Genomic DNA, 20,109 nt, shown 5'->3' with positions numbered 1-20,109 from the left:
AAATTTTAAGTCTTGTGTCTTTTACGTGTTTTTCTCTTTCATCATAAAATTCAAAAATAAAAAATATCTTTTCTAACTTAATTTTAACCATAATTCTCGAAATTAACCATAAAAATTCAGATTTCAATTTAAAATTTTTATCTTATCTTATCTTAGTTGTCAAGTTTTCAAAAATAAAATCTTTTCAAAAATAAAAATCATATCTTTTTCAAAAAAATCTTATCTTTTTCAAAATCTTATCGTATCTTTTTCAAAATTTAAAAATCTTATCTTATCTTTTTCAAATTTCAAATTTAAAAAAAAATTCAAATCTTTTTCAAAATCAAATTTCTAATCTTATCTTTTTTGTTTCTTATCTTATCTTTTCTAACTTTCAAATTTTAAAATCATATCTTTTTCAAATCTTTTTAATTTCTTAGCTTATCTTTTTTCTAATTTCAAATTTTAATTTCAAATCTTTTCTTATCTTATCTTCTATCTTATTTTAAATTCAAACCTTTTCTTATCTTAAAATCTTATTTTCTCTCTCATCTTTTTCAAAACTTCCTAACTAACTCTTCTCTTTCTTAATTTTCGAAAAATATCTCTCTTCTTCTCTCTCTTCTTTTTCAAAAATATCTAACTAACTCTCATCTCTCTTAATTTTCGAAAACTTCTTCCTCTTCTCTCTCTTCTATTTTCGAAAATTCATTAACTAATTTTCAACTCTTTTTAAATTAATTAACTTAATTTTTTAAATTAATTAAATAAATAAATAAAAATAAAAATATTTTAATTCTTATTTACTTTTCTATTTATACTTCTCTTCTTCTTACTTCTATTTATTCGACTTCTATCCCTCTCTCATCTTCCATCTTCTTTTATTTACTTCTATCCCCTATTTTCAAAGTATCCTTCTTCTAAATCTTTTATTTCTTTTCTATCTTCTTCTTCTCTCTTCACATCTAACTGGAAGCTCTTTGGTCCAAGTGGTACAAAAAGCTTTCTTCTTTTCTTTCTTTTCTTTTCTTTTTATTTATGACCAGGAATAGGGATAAAGAACCCCTTTTGACTCCTGATCCTGAACCTGAGAAGACTCTAAGGAGGCGTTTACAACAAGCTAAAGCACAACACTCCGGAAGAAACCTTTCAGAAAGTTTTGAACAAGAAACAGAGGACATGGCCAAACCTCAAGAGGAGCCAAGAAAGGTCCTTGGTGACTTCACCATGCCTACCTCTGACTTTTATGCCAGAAGTATCTCTGTACCTGCCATTAGAGCTAACAATTTTGAGCTTAAGCCTCAGTTAGTCTCTCTTTTGCAGCAGAACTGCAAATTCTATGGACTTCCAATAGAAGATCCACATCAGTTTTTAGCTGAGTTCTTACAGATCTGTGATACTGTAAAGACTAATGGAGTTAATCCAGAAGTCTATAAGCTTATGCTCTTTCCCTTTGCAGTAAGAGACAAAGCTAAGTTATGGTTGGATGCCCAACCTAGAGAGAGTCTTGACTCTTGAGAAAAGTTGGTTAATGCTTTTCTGGCTAAATTATTTCCTCCTCAAAGGATGAGCAAGATTAGAGTGGAAGTTCAAACCTTCAGATAAAGAGAAGGTAAATCCCTCTATGAAGCTTAGGAAAGATATAAGTAACTAATTAGGAGATGTCCTCCTGACATGCTCTCAGAGTGGTCCATCATAGGTGTGTTCTATGATGGCTTGTCTGAGATATCTAAGATTTCATTGGATAGCTCTGCAGGTGGATCCCTCCACTTAAAGAAAACACTTGCAGAAGCTAGAGAACTCATTAAGATGATTGCTAACAACCAATTCATGTATACTTCTGAAAAGAATCCTGTAAACCATGGTACCTCTCAGAAGAAAGGAGTTCATGAAGTTGAAACTCTGAATGCCATCTTGGCTCAGAATAAGATATTGACTCAAAAAAGTCAATATGATTTCCCAGTATCTGGTTGGAATGCAAACTGTAGCTGGCAGTGCTCAGGAAGCTTCTCTTGAAGAAGAAGCTTATGATCCTGATCAATCCACCATGGAGGAGGTGAATTACATGGGAGAGCCCTATGAAAATACTTACAACCCTTCATGAAGGAATCACCCTAACCTCTGGGGATTCTAGCAAAGCTAAATCACAATCCAAAAGGATTCACCCAGTTAAAGTGTCTGTGGCATTTATGTATCCGGTGGTAATATTAGAAAACAAAGTGCTTAGGGTCACGGCCAAGACTCTGAAAACTGTGTTCAAGAATAAAAAAGAACTAAACTAGGAGAGTCAATAATATCATCTGGATTCTAAGTTCCTAAAGAGACCAACACTTCTGAGTTTCAATGGATAGTGAAATGCCAAAATTATTCAGAAGCAAAAAGCTACTAAGTCCCGCTCATCTAATTGTAACTGAGCTTCTTTGGAAACTCTGAGATTTATTATATCTTAATTTTCTTCTCTATCCTACTGTGCTTTTAGTTACTTGGGGACAAGCAACAGTTTAAGTTTGGTGTTGTGATGAGCGGATATTTTATACGCTTTTTGGGATTGTTTTCATATAGTTTTTAGTATGTTTTGTTTAGCTTTTATTAAGTTTTTATAGGTTTTAGTGTTAAATTCACATTTTTAGATTCTACTATGAGTTTTTGTGTTTTTGTACAATTTCAGGTAATTTCTGGCTAAAATTGAGGAGCTGGAGCAAAAGTCTGATTCAGAGACAGAGAAAGCACTGCAGATGCTGTCCGGATCTGACCTCCTTGAGCTTGGAAGAGCTTTTCTGGAGATATAGAAATCCAAATGGAATGTTCTTAACGACTATGGAAAGCTTACTTTCAGATATTTCCAGCAATATATAATAGTTTATACTTTTCTTCAGATTAGAAAGCCCAAAACTGGCATCCAACGCCAGCCTTCTGCCCCCTTCCAGGCGTCCAGTGTCCAAGGAGAAGAGACTAGCGTCCAAACACTCAAAGAGGACCCCCTAGCCAGCTTTCAATGCTCTAGAGGCCTCCTAGCACATGGATCTCATCAAAACTCAGCCCAAACAATCACCAAGTGGGCCCAAAAAGTGGGTTTTAGCACTAAAAAGACTATTTTACCCTTACTAGTCATTTGTTTAGTATTTAAGGGATTAGATTTACATCATCTAGAGACTTTTTTGCCATATTCGAGTTTTACCATTGTATTTTCCTTTTAGTATGAGTTTTTAAACCTCCTAGGTTGAGGAGAGGAGCCCTGCTGAGTCCTATGAATTAATAAAAGTATTATTGTTTCTCTTCGATCCATGTTTGATTTAATTCTAAGATGTATACTCGTTCTTCAATATGGTGAATAGGATGATCAGTGACAATCAGCTCTGTTCATCATACTAGGACTGCGTGCCTGACAACCACCCGTGTCTACTTGGGTTCGTGTGAATACGTGATTGGAAAGCGTGAATCGCCAGCTTGATTATACATCTCTCAGACGGCTAATCCACAACTTCGTTGGAGACTTTTCTAGACACCAGTTCAGCCAATTTTCGGAGAGATTATGGTCTCTGTGGTAGAGGTTAGAACCAAAAGAAGTAGCATTCTCTGATCCGGAAGATTCAACCTTGTCTGTGGCGTTTTGAGTAGGATCGCCAAGAGAATGAACTACTAGAGCTTCACCCTCGTTCAGATTGGATAACCACGACCAATGGCGTTTGATCTGAAGCAGAGGAGATTGATGACCATGGCCAATAGCGTTGATCACATGTAGCCTGCCATAGAAGAAATCACTCACAAGCAAAGGAGACAGTAATACTAGAGTTAATTCAGAAAGACAAAGCAACTCCAATCCTTAACTATATTCCTATTACTGATTCTATTTTAATTTACAAAGTATTTTATTCCTTTCATCTCAACCAAGTTTAGATCTCACAAATCCAAAAACTTCTGATTTCGCCTGACTAAGACCTGCAAGATAACCATAACTTGCTTCAAACCATAATCCTCGTGGGATTGACCCTAACTCACTCAGGTATTACTTGGACGACCCAGTGCACTTGCTGGTACAGTTGTACGAAAGTGTGGGGATTCATGCACCAAACGCTAATCGGGTCGGGAATCGCACGGAACCCATGTAGAATAAGGGTGATTGTCATAGGTCACCCTCAATTCATAAGATGAGGAACGAGGTTGCATAAGAGAATAGAATCAAACATATTGAATGAAAACAATAATATTATTGATCCATGAAACTCAGCAGAACTCCTAACCTTAACCTTAGGAGGTTAGTGACTCATACTGATAGAAAATACAATGAAAGGTTCGAATGGGCAAAGATCAAAAAGTTCTTTACAATGGTGATCTTTGTTATATTTATACTGCTCTTAATGACTAAGGATTACGGAAAATAAGATAAACTAGTCTTGTAGTGCGAAAATTCACATATGGGGCCCACTTGGTGAGTGTTTAGTCTGAGATTGATTTGTCTCCCATGAGATAAACCCTTCTTGGGCATTAAACGCCACCCTTGGGCTCCCTTTTTCGGCGTTTCGATGTTAGTTGCTCCCCTTTGGGCGTTGAATGCCAGGGATGGGGCTGAAAGCTGGCATTGAATACCAGTTTTGGGCCTTCATTTCCAAAGAAAAGTATGGATTATTATATATTTCTGAAAAGCCCTGAATGTTAGATTTCCATAGCCATTGAGAGTGCGCCATTTGGACCTTTGTAGCTCCAGAAAAGCTCCTTTGAGTGCACAGAGGTCAGATCCTGACAGCATCTGCAGTCCTTTCTCTGCTTCTGAATCAGACTTCTGCTCAAGCTCCTCAACTTTAGCTAGAAAATACCTGAAATCATCATAAAACACACAAACTCAAAGTAGAATCCAAAAATGTGAATTTTGCACTAAAACCCATGAAAACTTAATAAAACTTAAACAAAACATACTAAAAATAATATGAAAATAATGCCAAAAAGCGTATAAAATATCTGCTCATTATTAATCCTCTTCAATCTCTCACTAATCTCAATCCTTTAAAACACTTAAGTTGATGATTAAAGTCTGAGCACAGAGCCCATGATTTGAAACATTAATTGACAAATATGAAGAATTACCTATAACTTGACTTGAGATGGAAAATTATTGGATAAACATTGATTAGATTATATTTGATCCTATTTTATTGTTGATTTGTTTTGGAATTCTAAATTAGGTTTAGGGTTAGCATATATAAAGGGTGAGAGACACTTATGTGACTCGAGTCCTTTGGCCGTTTTTCAATTCATAGTTTTTGTTTCCTTTGCATCATGCGTAACTAATCTTCTTTGTTAAGTTTAGGAGTTCTATTTATCTTTTTATGGAGTATTAATCTAAGTATTTTACTTTATTTGAGATTTATGCTTTGATCTATTTTATGATTAAATTTTTGTTCTTCATCCCTAAAGATTTAGAATTGTTGGAAAATATTCTAACTCCATTTTGAATTCTAAATATTGTTTTGAAAAAAGTAATATTGGAATTAACTTGAAAACTCTTGCTCACGCCTTTTTTATTTAACTAGGAATAGTGTTTCAAAAAGTGTGTGATACTTATGATTTTCAATTGCTCTAATTTGAATAAGTGACATAAAATTTGGATTAGAAAACTTTTGAAAACCATTATTTCTTGTAAGTTTCAATTGTTTGGGACTAGCTTGGATAAATGACAAAAAATTCAACTTAAGAACTATTCTTGAATCTTATTTGAAATTAAATCATATTTGTGCTTTATCTCTTTTCTTAAATAATTGACTAAGAAATTAGCAATTAATTAGGTTAAAGAGAAATTGGAATTTGATTATTTATTATTTGTCGTGATTGATCTCGGCATGTCTCAATTAAATGAACACAAGGATTATTTTTCTAAAGAGTGGATATCTCTGAAATCTTAACATTTTCACCATCATTGTCTTCACATTTACTGTTCACATTTTCCTAAAGAGTGAATCTCATTCATCCCTCTATTTTTTGAATTGTCTAATTAGAATGATCAATTAATCATTGTTGCTTAGTCTTTAATCCTCATGGAAATGATAACTTACATACCATGATATTACTTGATACGATTTGGTGCACTTGTCGAGTTGTGGTTTTGAAAAATTGCGCACCAATTTAGCGGCAGATATTAACTTTAATTGGAAAAATTATGGAGTTTGTTACCGTAGAATTTATCCCCCAATAAATCCTATGGGTAAACTTAAATTTTATTTTTTTTTTAAATGTTTAAATTCAATCATTTTCAAATTAACAAAATTTAAAATTTTATAATTTTTCATAATAATTTGTCTATAATTTTTCGTTAAAAGTTCATAAATAAGTTTGCACAAAGTTTAAGACTAAAGAAGAAAAATAATAATTACTCATGTAAGAAAAAAGGTAGCACTATAAACATATATACTCTAAATGGTATATGTATATCTTTCAAGTAACATATCATGACATGTTAAGATTCTAAGTTATCCACTAATATGCAACTATGTATATCTCTCAAATGGTATATTTATTTAAACTTATACAATTTTAATAACTTATAAACCTAGTTAGAGATTTTGCTTCAGAAACCATTAATCTATGAACAAAGAATTACCAGCACCAGAGACCTACCGTCTACAAATGTATTTTCTAGAATAGCAGGCTGTACACCTTCAATTACAAACTATGAACATAATTAACACACAAACTATAAACATAGTCAACACAGAAATTATAATTAAATAAACAAATCAAAATTCATATATTCAAATGAGTAAATTATAATAAACTCAGTAAAAGTAACAACAATCAGCCCAGCAAAATTAATTCAAAAAATAATTAATTTGGACAATAATAAACTCAGAAATTTAACAACAATCAATAATAAGTTAATAATTAACTTAGAGAATTAACAACAATCAGTATTAATTAACTTAGAAAATAATTAACTCAATGAACAATAAACTCAAAAAATTAACAATCATTCAAAATACCATCAACTCAGAATAAACCCAAAATTATACCCTACCTAACCTAACATTATTTAATTTCTAATTATACTAAATTAATATAACAAACTCTAACAATACACTTCATTAAAAAAATTAATCAATAATTTAATAAAATACCTAACAAAATCTTAAACAAAGGAACAAAAAATCTAAAATAATACAAAAACTATAGAAAAATTATCTCTGATGGTCGCTGCAAGATGGTGGAAGTGTGGTGGTGTTAGGAGGCAACGATGAAACTTACGGTGGTGGAGTTAGAGTTTAGTAATATAACAAACATCTAAAAGAAAAAATGGACAACAACCTTACTTTTGGTGCGGTGGACTTTAGCCGCGGTGACGGCGACAAGGTGACGATTTCCGACGGCAAGGAACACTAACAACGGCGGCACGAAGGAGGCTTTCCATGAAGACTCCAGCAGCAGTGACGACAACGTGCTAATCTGCAACGATAATGTGGCTTACTGGTGCCGACGGCAGTTCCTGGTGGTGGCAGCGCAACCTTCTTCAATAGAGAAGAGGGAGAGAGATGAGAGAGAGACAAGAGAGAGAAGAAGAGAAGAGAGAGAGAGAGTTTGCAGAAGTGAGGAAGAGGAGTTTTGCGTTTGAATTTTACCTAAATTTACCGGTGGATTTGTTGATGGAAAAAAACTACGGTAAGGTGTTCGTCGTTGCCTAAACGCCAAGTTTCAGTAAATCCTGTTACCGTCGAAATTTTTCGACAGAAAATCCGACGCTAAATCCGTCAGTATTTAGTGCATTTTTTGTAGTGTAATTAATTATATTTTCTTAAAATATTATTTTATATATTTTTACGCATAAAAATTGTTTAGATGAAAAAATAAAATTGTAAAATTTAAAAATAATTCTTTTTTGTGTAAAATAATTTAATATTTTATTTATATTCTACGATTGCATGCATGAATACATATCCATATTCATGATGAAAAAATCCCTTTGAAAGGTTATGACTTTAATAAATTACAATTCTATAAACAGATGCAACCTTATAAATATGATTTTTTTCATATATTTTGAAAATAATGTGACAGCAATTGTTTTAATCGAAAATTTTTTGGGAAATCTTATTCAACGATCAATCTGACGATAATAAACTTATTCCTTGTAGTGCTTATGTTTGAGTTCTATTTTACTCAAGAGAGAGACAGATATTTCACCTTCCTATCACGAGTAATACTAGGTTAATTTTGTAATGGGTCAAAATAAAAATACACTAAGTATAAAGTCAGATCAATATAATTTGTATAAAAAAAATTGAAATTTTGTGAGCAATCCCTATTTGAATAGAAAAGAGAAGAGATATAACAATAAGAGAGAATGAGAGAATTTTCTTTCAAATGAAAATGTTGTATATAGAGCACCTTAAAAATTTTATAACCAAAAGTGAGTGATATAAGATTATTAATTACAACTAATAACAGATTACATCTAACTAAATTTGTTACACGGATAAATTTACTAGACGTATTATAGATTTTTCCTTTGGCCAAAGATATGTACGCCTACCTTGTTGGTCCTATGCTCCATGTATATTGGATGCAAAATAAAAATCAATCCAAATTCAAGTAACCAAGACACATATTCGGAGTTAGGACCACGGGATTCACCAATATTAGTGGTTGCAAATCTATCGATGACATGTATGTCTTATTCATATTCATATTGGTGAAAATGCCAAAATGGACCCCTATTCCTGTTCTTGATAGACAGTACCAATAATTTAGGGCACATTGAAATTAAATATTTGGTGTCTATTTGAAATAGTTGAAATGGTTATTAAGAAGTAGTGTTACATAAACATTATTAACTATAAATATAATCTAATTTAAAAAAAAAAAAACAAAGTGAAAAAAAAGTATAGAAAAGTATATGAGTGGGACAAATTGCATAATTAAATAAAATGTATTGTAAAATTATCTAAATACAATAATTAAAAAGTAGTTATATTTTAGTCTTGTATTTATTCTATGAAAAATGATTACTAATATAATATAAACTGCTATAGTCAATAATAATTTATATAAAAAAAATATAATTACATAAAATGTGACAAATTATAGTGGCTTACATAAAAACTATAATCCTTAAGAGAGTGTAGCAGTTTATAAATGATTGATGTGCTTGTATGACTTTTATATCATAATTTATTTATTTATTGATGTCTTATGATTCTTTTATTTTGAATTTGATACTTTACTTATAAAAATTATTAATTTATTTCGTAAAATAATTTAAGTATTTTAAGTATTTAAAAAATAATTTAAGTTAAATTTATATTTTAACAATTATCTAAATTTATTAAAGGATAAAATATTTTTTTAATAATAATGTTTTGAAATAAGTAACTGTCGTGATAGAGAGTATTGGAGATAACTGTGCATGGTTTGGTGGTGTTTGACATAATGGCAATATATTTTTATTATGGCCTCCCGTAAATTTTATATTTTGATCTTTTTTAAAAAATATTTTATACTTTATTAATGTGTAATTAAGAATTTATAATAAAAATAGAAAATACTTAGTGTTAATATTTATATGTTTTGCTCTTTTCTTGGTCTCTTTTTACCCAATTTTTTATTAAAGTAAACTGTGATGCTAGTAAATTTAGTGAATCTGGTGGTTTTGGATGTGTATTACGTGACTATAATGGCTCTTGGTTGCGTGGTTGTGCTGGTTCTTTATCACCTGCTACTATTTTTCGAAGCGAGCTTTTTTTGTAATTTGGAGAGGGCTAATTCTAATATGGAAAGCTGGGTTTAGAGATATCACTTGCGAGACGAATTGTTTGGATGCTTTTATCCTTAATAATGATAGAAACAACCCAATACAAAGTTCTGATAATGATTTAGTGACTAAAATCAAAGAGATTTTAAGTTAGAATTGGAGAGCAGAAGTCAATCTAATTCAAAGAGATGCTAACCAAATTGCTGATGCTTTGACTAAATATGCAACATCTAATTGCATACAACAATTGAAATGGGATGAGCCTTGAAAAGATTTAATAGTGTTGTTGTAACGAGACTACATCCCTAGTGTTTAGTGTGTTTTCTTTTGTGTTTTTTTTTATCCTGACACAAAAAAAAAATGACGCACTAGTTCTTTTTAGATTTTTTTCACTAAATTTTTTATATCAAAATTTTAAATGTATTCAACAATAAATACATTAAATTATTTTATTATCATAATGAAATGATTAAAATACACCATAAAATTATTAATTAATTTTTTTCCTTAAAAAATTTTTGATCCCACGTGGAGAATAGTCTAGGTTTGTTTAGGGGTGTCAAAAATTTTCAGGAAGCGGGATCTCCGCGGGACCGTCCTGAATGAGGTCCTGATGGTGGAAAATTTTTTCCGTGGGGATAGGAATGGGGAACAAAATTCCCTCGAGACAGGCGTGGGGATCCCCGCCCCATCCCCGATAATTCCTCGAATTTTTGAACTTACTTAAATATCCTTTTTTTATTTCTAACATAGGGTTTTTTAGTAATTTCATCCATTAAAAATCCTAATCCTATTATTCAGTGTCTTCCCTTCTCACTTTGTTGCTGCGACGTCTACTCTCTATTTCCAAGCCCCAACTCTCTATACTCTCCACTTTGTTCAAACTGCAAAACTCCCACAGCACCATACGCCCTCATCGGTGGCCACTTGCCATCTGCCACTCCTGCGCCGTCACCCTGACAGCTTCACCGCGTCGTCTCTCTCTTCAGGCGCGGCGTCCTTCCCCTCTCCACTCCTGCGTCTGTGTATTTGCTTCCATCTCTTCGCTGCTCGCCGCATCGCATCTCATTGCTCCACCATCTCTTCACTGCTCGTCGTCTACTGGAGAGCATCCCTGCTAATGTTGCAATAGCCACCAGTTGCCCCTCTTCCATTCCCCGTCCTCCTTCCCATCAACTTGACTTCAAGTTTGATTTTCTCTCCTTCTATTTATCTGAAGAAATTAGACATATAGGGTTTATAATTATGAAATAGTTAGGGTTTGATTTTGTTAATTATAATTTATGTGATTCTGAGTTGCTAGATTTGTTTAGAGTTTTGTTAATTTTTGATTTTCTGCATGTACTTATTTTGCTTGTTTTGAGTTGATTTTGTGATTCAATTTGAGTTGAAAACTCTGATTATGTGGTTCTGAGTTGCTAGGTTCAAATTTGCTTGTTTTGCTTAGTTCAAATTCTCTTTAATTCTCTGATTCTGTGATTCTGAGTCGATTTCTGGTTTTCTATACTTATTTTGCTTGGTTTGAAATTTTGTTAATAATACTGATTACTGGGTTTGTTTACTGATTTTGTTAATTTATTTTTGTTTGTACTGATTTTGTTAATTTATTTCTGCATGTACTGATTTTGTTAATTTAATTCTGCATGTATTCTAATTTTGTTAATTCAATTCTGCATGTATTTTAATTTTGTTAATTTTTATTTAATGTGTAAAATTCTTGTTTATGATATATGTTAACATATTTATGTTTGTGTTATTTTAACAGAGAACATGGAGATGTTTGTTGGAAGTTGTACGTAGACAATGAAAGAATACTTGATGTTAAAGACTTTATTTTATTACTTTTTTTTAGAATGGAAGTTGTATTTTAAAATTTTATTTTATGGACTATGATTTGCTATGTTGTATGTCTGGACTTATAATCTTGGATAAGATATGTTTGTGTGTTTGTAATAGTATTTTGTAGTTTATTTTTTTATTTTTTTATATTTTTTAATATAATTTTCATATGAATGTTAAACATAAGGAGATAGAAATGGGGCCCCGCAAAAAATACAAGAAATGCGGAAAACGGAGATAGAAACAATTATCCCTTCATGGCGGGGATCAGAACAGAAATGGAAATTAATTCTGGGGTCGAAAACGGGAAGCAGAGAGGCATCCCCCGCCACATTGACATCCCTAGATTTGCTTTTGGAGACACCAAAAATAAATAAATAAAAGAATTCAAATACAAAAGTCATACAATTACACCAACTATTCATAAACTACTATATCCTCTCAAAGATTAGTGTTTCTATGAAAATCGCTAGAACTTATCCATTTTATGTAATCGTGTTTTATATTGGTAACTATTTTTCACATAAAACGCAATATCCTATAGCAATTTGTGTGTAAATTTTAAAAATTGTACACTCTATAGAGATTTAATAAATATAGGACTGAGATGTAATCAACTTTTAATTTTTTGTATTTAGATAATTTTGAGATATACTTTATTTAATTATATAAGTTTTTCCTTAAGTAGAAAACATATTATAATCAAGCAAATTTACAAAGACTTTTATATTTAAATAAAAAAATTTTATTATCTAATTTAGGCAAAAAAAATTTTATGTATTATTTTATAATTTTACTGGTAGTGCAATTTCGCAAGCCCAAAGTACAAAGTTAGGAAGAATGCAATTTCGTTGCCGCTATATGCAAAATTACTCACAAGTTTGATCAATTGCAAATTTACATTTATTGTCTGCGAAAATTGGAAACAAATATTTTCTACCCAAACTTTGTATGCACTGCGAAATTGGACACGATTATGCTGTTTTGTAATTTTGTAGTCCCAATTGTACCGTTAAACTTATTACTAGTGATACAGTGTACGCTTTATGGATACATTCCAATGCATTTGGTAAATAGGAAAATAAATTTTATAAACATGTAAATTTTTTTATTATTTTATTTTCTTAGGGAAGATTGAAAAATATAATTGCATAGTATTAAAGTAAATAAAAAATTTATTCATTGGATAGATTTGCGTTTAATTAAGATGATATTATTTATGATTGACTAATTTTTTTAGTAATGCTAGAAAGATGACAATTCAAAGTTATTTTATTTAAAGATCTATAATTAATAGAGGAGTGCTACACATACAAGTCATTTAGTTTACAAGTCATCATACAAGTTGGGAGAAACTTAGCAAAAAATACGCTGACTCATATACGATTTCCATGGCGTGCTCCTCCTTCTCCTCCTCCTCTTCCTTCTTCTTCTCCTTCTTCTTCTCCTCCTCTTCCTTCTTCTTCTTCTTCTTCTTCTTCTTCTTCTTCTTCTTCTTCTTCTTCCATGAAAACGAGTTTCTTGTCAAATTTGATCTCCTTTGTGCGTTCTCTCTTTGCCTTTTCATTCGTTGTTTTATCTATGTTTATCACTGGTATTCTTGCTTCGTTTTTTTTTTCGATTTTCATGGTTTCTGAAATCAAGCTTTGAAATCGTTTTGAAGATAATGGAACTTCAGAAATACACCTAAACGATTACAGAAATACACCCAAACAATTACATAAATACACCCAAACAATTACAGAAATACACCCAAATGGTTACAGAAATTCACCCAAACGATTATAAAAATATACCCAAAGGATTACATAAATACACCTAAAGGATTTAATAAATACACCCAAAATACAGAACTCTTTCTCTTTCTCCTCCTCATCTTCTGCTGCTTCTTCTTCTTCAAAAACGATTTCAGAGTTTGATGTCAAAAAACAATGGAAATCGAGAATAGCAAAGAAAGAAAACAGAGAAAAAAGCACGTAAATGAAGAAGGAGAAAGAGAAGGTAAGAAAAGAAGAAGAAGAAGAAGAAGAAGAAGAAGAAGAAGAAGAAGAAGAAGAAGAAGAAGAAGAAGAAGAAGAAGAATTGCAGAAACGAAGAAGAAGAAGAAGAAGAGGAGGCACGAAAAAAGAAGAAGAAGGAGAAGAAAAAGAGGAGGCATGGAGAAAGAAAAAGAAGAAGAAATAAATGACTTGTATGACTTGTATGTGAAAAGACTTGTATGTGAAAAATTTTTCTAATTTTAATTATGTATTCTATTTTTAAGGAATAATAAAAATTTGTTTAAGTGGTCACCTGATACACTGCTGTCTTATCTTGAAGAGCAGATTTCTCCTATGTTATGTAAGTTAAAAGCTTTTATTTTGACAATGTATTGCTATCTACCGTTAATAAGAAATAACGTTGTCAGATGCATACTTTTTATATATTATGGTATGAGTGTATAATGATCCATATAAATATCGCATATTATTTCGACCTACCTAAAGACAGAGAGTCAATTAGACATTTAGTTTAAGATTCACTTAGAACGATTCGAAATTAGGATAAAAAAAAGGTCGTAAGAATCAGATTGATTATTGAACTAATCAAGTGACTGATTTAATGGTTTAATGGTACGATTGGGATCAAGCTGTAATTGAATCGGTTTAATTAATAAATTTATGCAACAAGTAATCATGATAAGGATGTTAGAATTTTATGCACTTATATATATAAAGTTTGTTGCTAAAATAAAAGTGATCTGTCTACAAATTTAAATCCAACAACATACAAGAAGTAGTCAAAGTAAAGAAACACTCAAAATAATTATAATAACCTAAACTTTTTTAGGCATGCATAAAATATAAGAATTTAAAATAACAGAACAAAAAGTTGCAGAACAAAAAGCTGCAGAAACAAAACTTTGAACCAAGATTCTAATTTTAACAGGACTGAACCAAACTCTCACCATAATCACTAGAATTGATATAAGTATTGTTGGCCAAGAATCCAAAATTGAACTTATCACTTGTTGAATATAGAAATCTAAACTATGATTAAAATAATGATTAAATATTATTGATTTATTAGCCAATTATTTGTGTGATTTATTTTGTTTAGTGTGCAGAAATTAAATTGAATTGAAACTGGCCTAAGAAGCAAATGTTCAAGCTCATACGCACACATAATCATAGCCCAAAGACACATATAATTGCTACCATCTAAAATCTTTCTATCAGAAACAAAAACTAGTCTTTAAGCCAAGAGAAGGAAAAGAAGTAATTAGTCCAAAATCCTTACAAGCCATATAGCATCTAGCCCACACACATACAAACAAACTCATAAAGTCTAAGTATTAGTTCACCTTGAACAAAAGCTTTCACAAATATTTTTCATTAGAAAAGCAATCATTAGGAATGAAAGAAAGTGAGTTCATATCCATCACAAGCCCAATCGGTGGTCCAAAACCTAAATCCATACACTTTATTTAGTTGCTAATTAGGTAACTCAATTTCAGTTTTATTTGAACCACTTCATATCCACCGAACCAAAAATTCTCTCTTCTCTCTCATCTCTTTCTTTAACATCACATCACTCTAAAGCAAGAAGAAAGAAAAGAAAATTTTTGGAGCTAGGGCACAGTGAAGAACAAAAAGCTTGTTTCCAAAATTCAAGTAAGAAGAAAAAGTAAAAAGGATACAACAAGAGGGAAAATCTAATCTGAACAGAGGATCTCAAAAGTTGATTTTTCCATTTGTGCTTCAACAAAAAACGTTAAAGAAATCCTCTGAGTCCTAAGCACTGTTCAAGAAAAATGAAGAAAGTAAAGTCAATGGAGCTCTGTTGTTTATCAATGGTCAAGAAACAAACTTGGGGCCAAAGTGAAGATTCACGGCCTAGATTCAAGAAGCATGAAGAAAAAGGATGAAAGAGAATGGTATGAATGCATGTTACTCTCTCTCTCTCTCTCTCTCTCTCTCTCTCTCTCTCACTCTCTCTCTGTGAATGCCACTACTAATTCTGATTGTTGGAGAAGAAGACAAACAAGGTGCTAAAGCAAAGCCTCAAGCCCCGAAAGCTTCACTCCTCTATAAAAGGGGTGAACATGTAAGGATTGAAGCAAGGAGGAAAAAGCACAAAGTTTGGATCTTCATAGCTCTCTGAGCTATTATGTTCTTCTCCTTCATGGTTTTCATGTTGTATTTCTTTTTCTCAGTTTAGTCTATCTGAGTTTTATTGGGAAAAGGTAAAATGGTGAGGTTTGTAAGAAAAATTCAATGAGGGAGAAAAAGGCAGAGAGTTAAATTTGGAGAAATAGCCATAGTTATCTCAGAAATTTTTTGTAAGTGTTTCTGTTTTGTTGTCATGATCCTTAGGGGATTCCCTTGCAAGTACGGTTAGTATTTTGTAGTTAAAAGTTAGGGTGAGTCCTAGTCAAGTTCAGGTTGGGTTAGAATATGGATTTGTCCCAGATAAGATTGGGTAGATCTTAGGGAGAATTGGTGATTGTAATCAGTTGAAAAGATAGTAAAATTCCATCATAGTTGTGATGAAGACTGGATGTAGGCTACATTACACTGGGTGGCTGAACTAGGATACATCTATATGTCATTCTCTACTCTCTTCTCTATTTCTAGTTCTGCACTACAGAGACAAAAATAAAGTATCTCCTGATTTCTCTACTAAGCTTTATTTCCTTACAACACTTTTTGCAAGCAACACTGTTCTGGCTCCTACCATGTTAAGAGACAAAACCTCAGTCTTTATAATTTATACTCAAAGTACTTCAACAGAACGCAAGGATTAAAAGCTAAATAGAAAGGAGGGTAAGATTCAACCTCCCCTTCTTTTAGTCACTGATAACCATTATCACTGTTTTTGAAAATTATATCAAAATTCTATTCAGCATTACAATAATTCAGAATGATTAATTCATATAATTACAAAATAACAAAAATTAATTGAAAAACTGAAGAACTCATTGTAATTAATTCATATAATTAACAAAATAAAAAAATTAATTGAAAAACTGAAGAACTCATTGCGGCAGAGAAAATAGAGAAGGCCTAGAGTCCATGGCGGTAGAGACAGATGCTCGGTAGGACAGAAACAGCCAACGACAGAAACTTTGATTTGACCAGCCGACGACGACGATGAAGACAGAAGCTTCAAACCGTGCTTCCAACGACCAAACGACCAGACGACACCGACGATAGAAGCTTCAAGCGACCAGACGACAACACGACAACAACGCCAACAGAAGCTTCAAACTGCGAGGGTAGCAACCACTGGTGGTCACTGATAGTGGTAGGGATGGTGGAGTTCCTTCTGCTCGTTGGAGGAAAAGAGGAAATTAGAAATGGTTGGTAGGGATGGTTGGAGTTTCTTCGTGACAAGCACAGATCAGAGACAGTGAGGAAGAGAAGAGTGGTAGCAACTGTGGCTGGTGGGGCTTCACGACGAGCAAGCGGGCTAGGGGCTGACGGTGGCGGCAGTGTTTGCTTTGATAGGAATAGGTAGTGAGTGAATTAGGGTTGGAAGGAAATTGGGACTGGGTGTTACTATGTTGGAAGGGGATTGCTCTAATAGTGGGTTTTCTTTTTTTTTTTTATCTGGTGTCAAAGCGACGCCATTTTTGGGACATATCACAAAAACGAGCCTTAAAAAAACTTGGCCATTACTGGTTAATTGTCCATTCAATCAATTTTTTAACCAATTTTTCACAAGACGGTTTTGGAATCAACCAAACTAGCCAAATGACTGGTTTTTGGTTAATCCAATCGAACCAACTGATCCAATCCGATTTTTAGAACCTTAATAAAAAATATTTGTTTCCAATTTCGCATGCAATAAATACAAAATTGAAGTTAATTAAGGTCGTGACCAATTTCACCTGCAACGACAACGAAATTGCATTTTTTCTAAAAATTTGCAGTATGAGCTTGCAAAATTGCACTGTCAGCAAAATTATGAAACAATAATTAAAAGGGTTAACTCCTTTTATTTTTTTCTAAATTAGAAAATAAAAAATACTTTTATTTAAATAAAAAAATCTTATTTACAAATTATAATTAAATAAGAGTCACTTTTACTACCAAATATTTATTGTAACTGATACAAAAAAATCAATTACCAATTAATCATTATATAACAATGTTTTCCATGTTTATCTCAAATTTTGATTGTACTCTTTTTAAAATAATTAATTATTTTATTATAATAAATTTGATTATTTTATTGTGTCTAATTTAATTATTATGGTAATTGATTACTTTGTTATAAATATATTGTAAGACCCAGAACTTTTGAAAAGTCTTTTTATGATCAAGTCTCAAATCATATGGTTATTTATAGCCTTAATTTCAGAAATTATTTTATTAAAGATAATTAAGGCAAGTTTTGATTTATTGAATTTGAGATAAATTATGATTATTATCCAATTTTATAATTATTAGAATATTTTCTATATTTGAATTATAAAGTTGATAGTTATGAAATAATAAGGATTTTTTACGATTTGGATTAGATAAGTAATATTTTAAATATTAATGTTGTTATTTTGGAAAATAGAGAAATTAATTATATTATTTCTAATTTTTAGATTTGGGCATTTTATTGAAAATAATTTGTAAAGTTGATGAGCAAATAGTATTTTCCTATATATGATTAGTGTTGGATTTAATTTGGGTTTCAATTACCATATTATTCCCAACTTTATTTGAAATTACCAAAATGCCCCTAACCCTAATTTTATTCAAAAACCCTAACCCTGAAACCCTAACCCAATGACCCGGTTCCCTTCACCCACACTCAGCAGCAATAGCTGCTGCCTCTCTACCCTAGACACCCATACGTAGAGGCAAAGGGAAAAGAAAGAAAGAAACAGGAAATCAGAAATGGAGACTGATCCAGAAGGAGAGAAGGAGAGGGGTAAGGGCTTAGTGCCGCCGGCTGGGTACTGCCGCCGTGACCGCCGGACTGCCACACGCGAGAGGCGCCGCCATCGAAGCTGCCCCGTTCATCCCTGCCCAGTCGCGGTTCTGCCACCCATCAACCCATTCCGTCGCTGGAGATCTCGAGCCGCTGCTCGTTGCACCGTCCTTGTCGCCGCCACTGCTTCCATGTCTTCCAACGGCGCTGCTATCGCCACCGTGAGTCGCGGCCAAAGAGGAAGCGTTGCAGCAACTGAATCCCGAGAGGGACACGTTCACGAGACGGGAGAAAGAGCTGCAGGGAGAGGGAGGCCGTGCGTCCCGTCACGCGTGTCACTGCCCAAGGACCACTGCTGATCCGTGCTGTGCGAAGCCAACGACGCTGTTCCTGCCGCCGTTAGCGCCGCCGGGGTTCCGGCCATCACCGTCGTTGAGGGAACTCACCGGAGTCGTTGGAGGTTGTCACCGCTCTTTGTGGTTCTATGTTGAGTTGCACCGGTAAGCCTTTGCGGCCGGAAAATGCCCCTGCTGCCGTCGCTGGAAAAATTCTGCCAGTAAGGGTCTTGTCATTAGCCTCCGTCCTTTTGAATTCCGAGAATATTATGGTCACTGCATATTGGTTTCAGTTGTCGTGATCGGAATTCGTCACCGCTGCCGCTTGAGGTGGCTGCTGGCCTGCCGCCGAACCGGTTCGGAGACCGCCGCTGTTTCGGTTCAGCCGTTCCTTTTTCGGTTCGGTAAGCGTTTCGATTTGAAATCCCTTTTGTTACTGTCCTGTCATCTTACACTGAGGTTTATGGCGTTAATTACTATAAGATTGAGTTTTGGTTGTTGTATATTGCGATTAGAGTCGTTGAGATTGTTGAAAAAGCAAGTGGAGCCGAGTTGTTGGTTGCCGTCAATTCGGGTTGAGGCGGAAAGGACTCTATGAGGCGTTTGGGTTATAGTTTCAACGTGTTGAGGTATGGGCGTGGTGCGCAGAAATTGTGATTACACTTTAATTATGTAAAATTCATCGCTCTTTCTTTTCCTGGGAATGGCGCCAAAAACATGATACCAATACCAAGGTTCACAACTTCGCACAACTAACCAGCAAGTGCACTGGGTCGTCCAAGTAATACCTTACGTGAGTAAGGGTCGAATCCCACGGAGATTGTTGGTATGAAGCAAGCTATGGTCACCTTGTAAATCTCAGTCAGGCGGATATAAAATAGTAATGGAGTTTTCGAAATTAAATAATAAAAGAAGGGATAGAAATACTTATGTAAATCATTAGTGAGAATTTCAGATAAGCGAATAGAGATGCCTTCGTTCCTCTGAACCTCTGCTTTCCTGCTATCTTCATCCAATCAGTCTTACTCCTTTCCATGGCTGGCTTTATGTAATGCATCCCATTGTCAATGGCTACTTTCGGTCTTCTCTCGGGAAAATGATCCAAATGCCCTATCATGGCACGGCTAATCATCTGGAGGCATCACCCTTGTCAATGGTTTCATCCTATCCTCTCAATGAAAATGGTCAACGCACCCTGTCACGGCACGGCTATTCATCTGTCGGTTCTCGATCATGCTGGAATAGGATTTACTATCCTTTTGCGTCTGTCACTACGCCCGGCAATCGCGAGTTTGAAGCTTGTCACAGTCATTC

Source organism: Arachis hypogaea, chromosome 15 (assembly GCF_003086295.3).
Source record: "Arachis hypogaea cultivar Tifrunner chromosome 15, arahy.Tifrunner.gnm2.J5K5, whole genome shotgun sequence".
NCBI lineage: Eukaryota > Viridiplantae > Streptophyta > Magnoliopsida > Fabales > Fabaceae > Arachis > Arachis hypogaea.
This window is presented reverse-complemented; position numbering follows the sequence as displayed.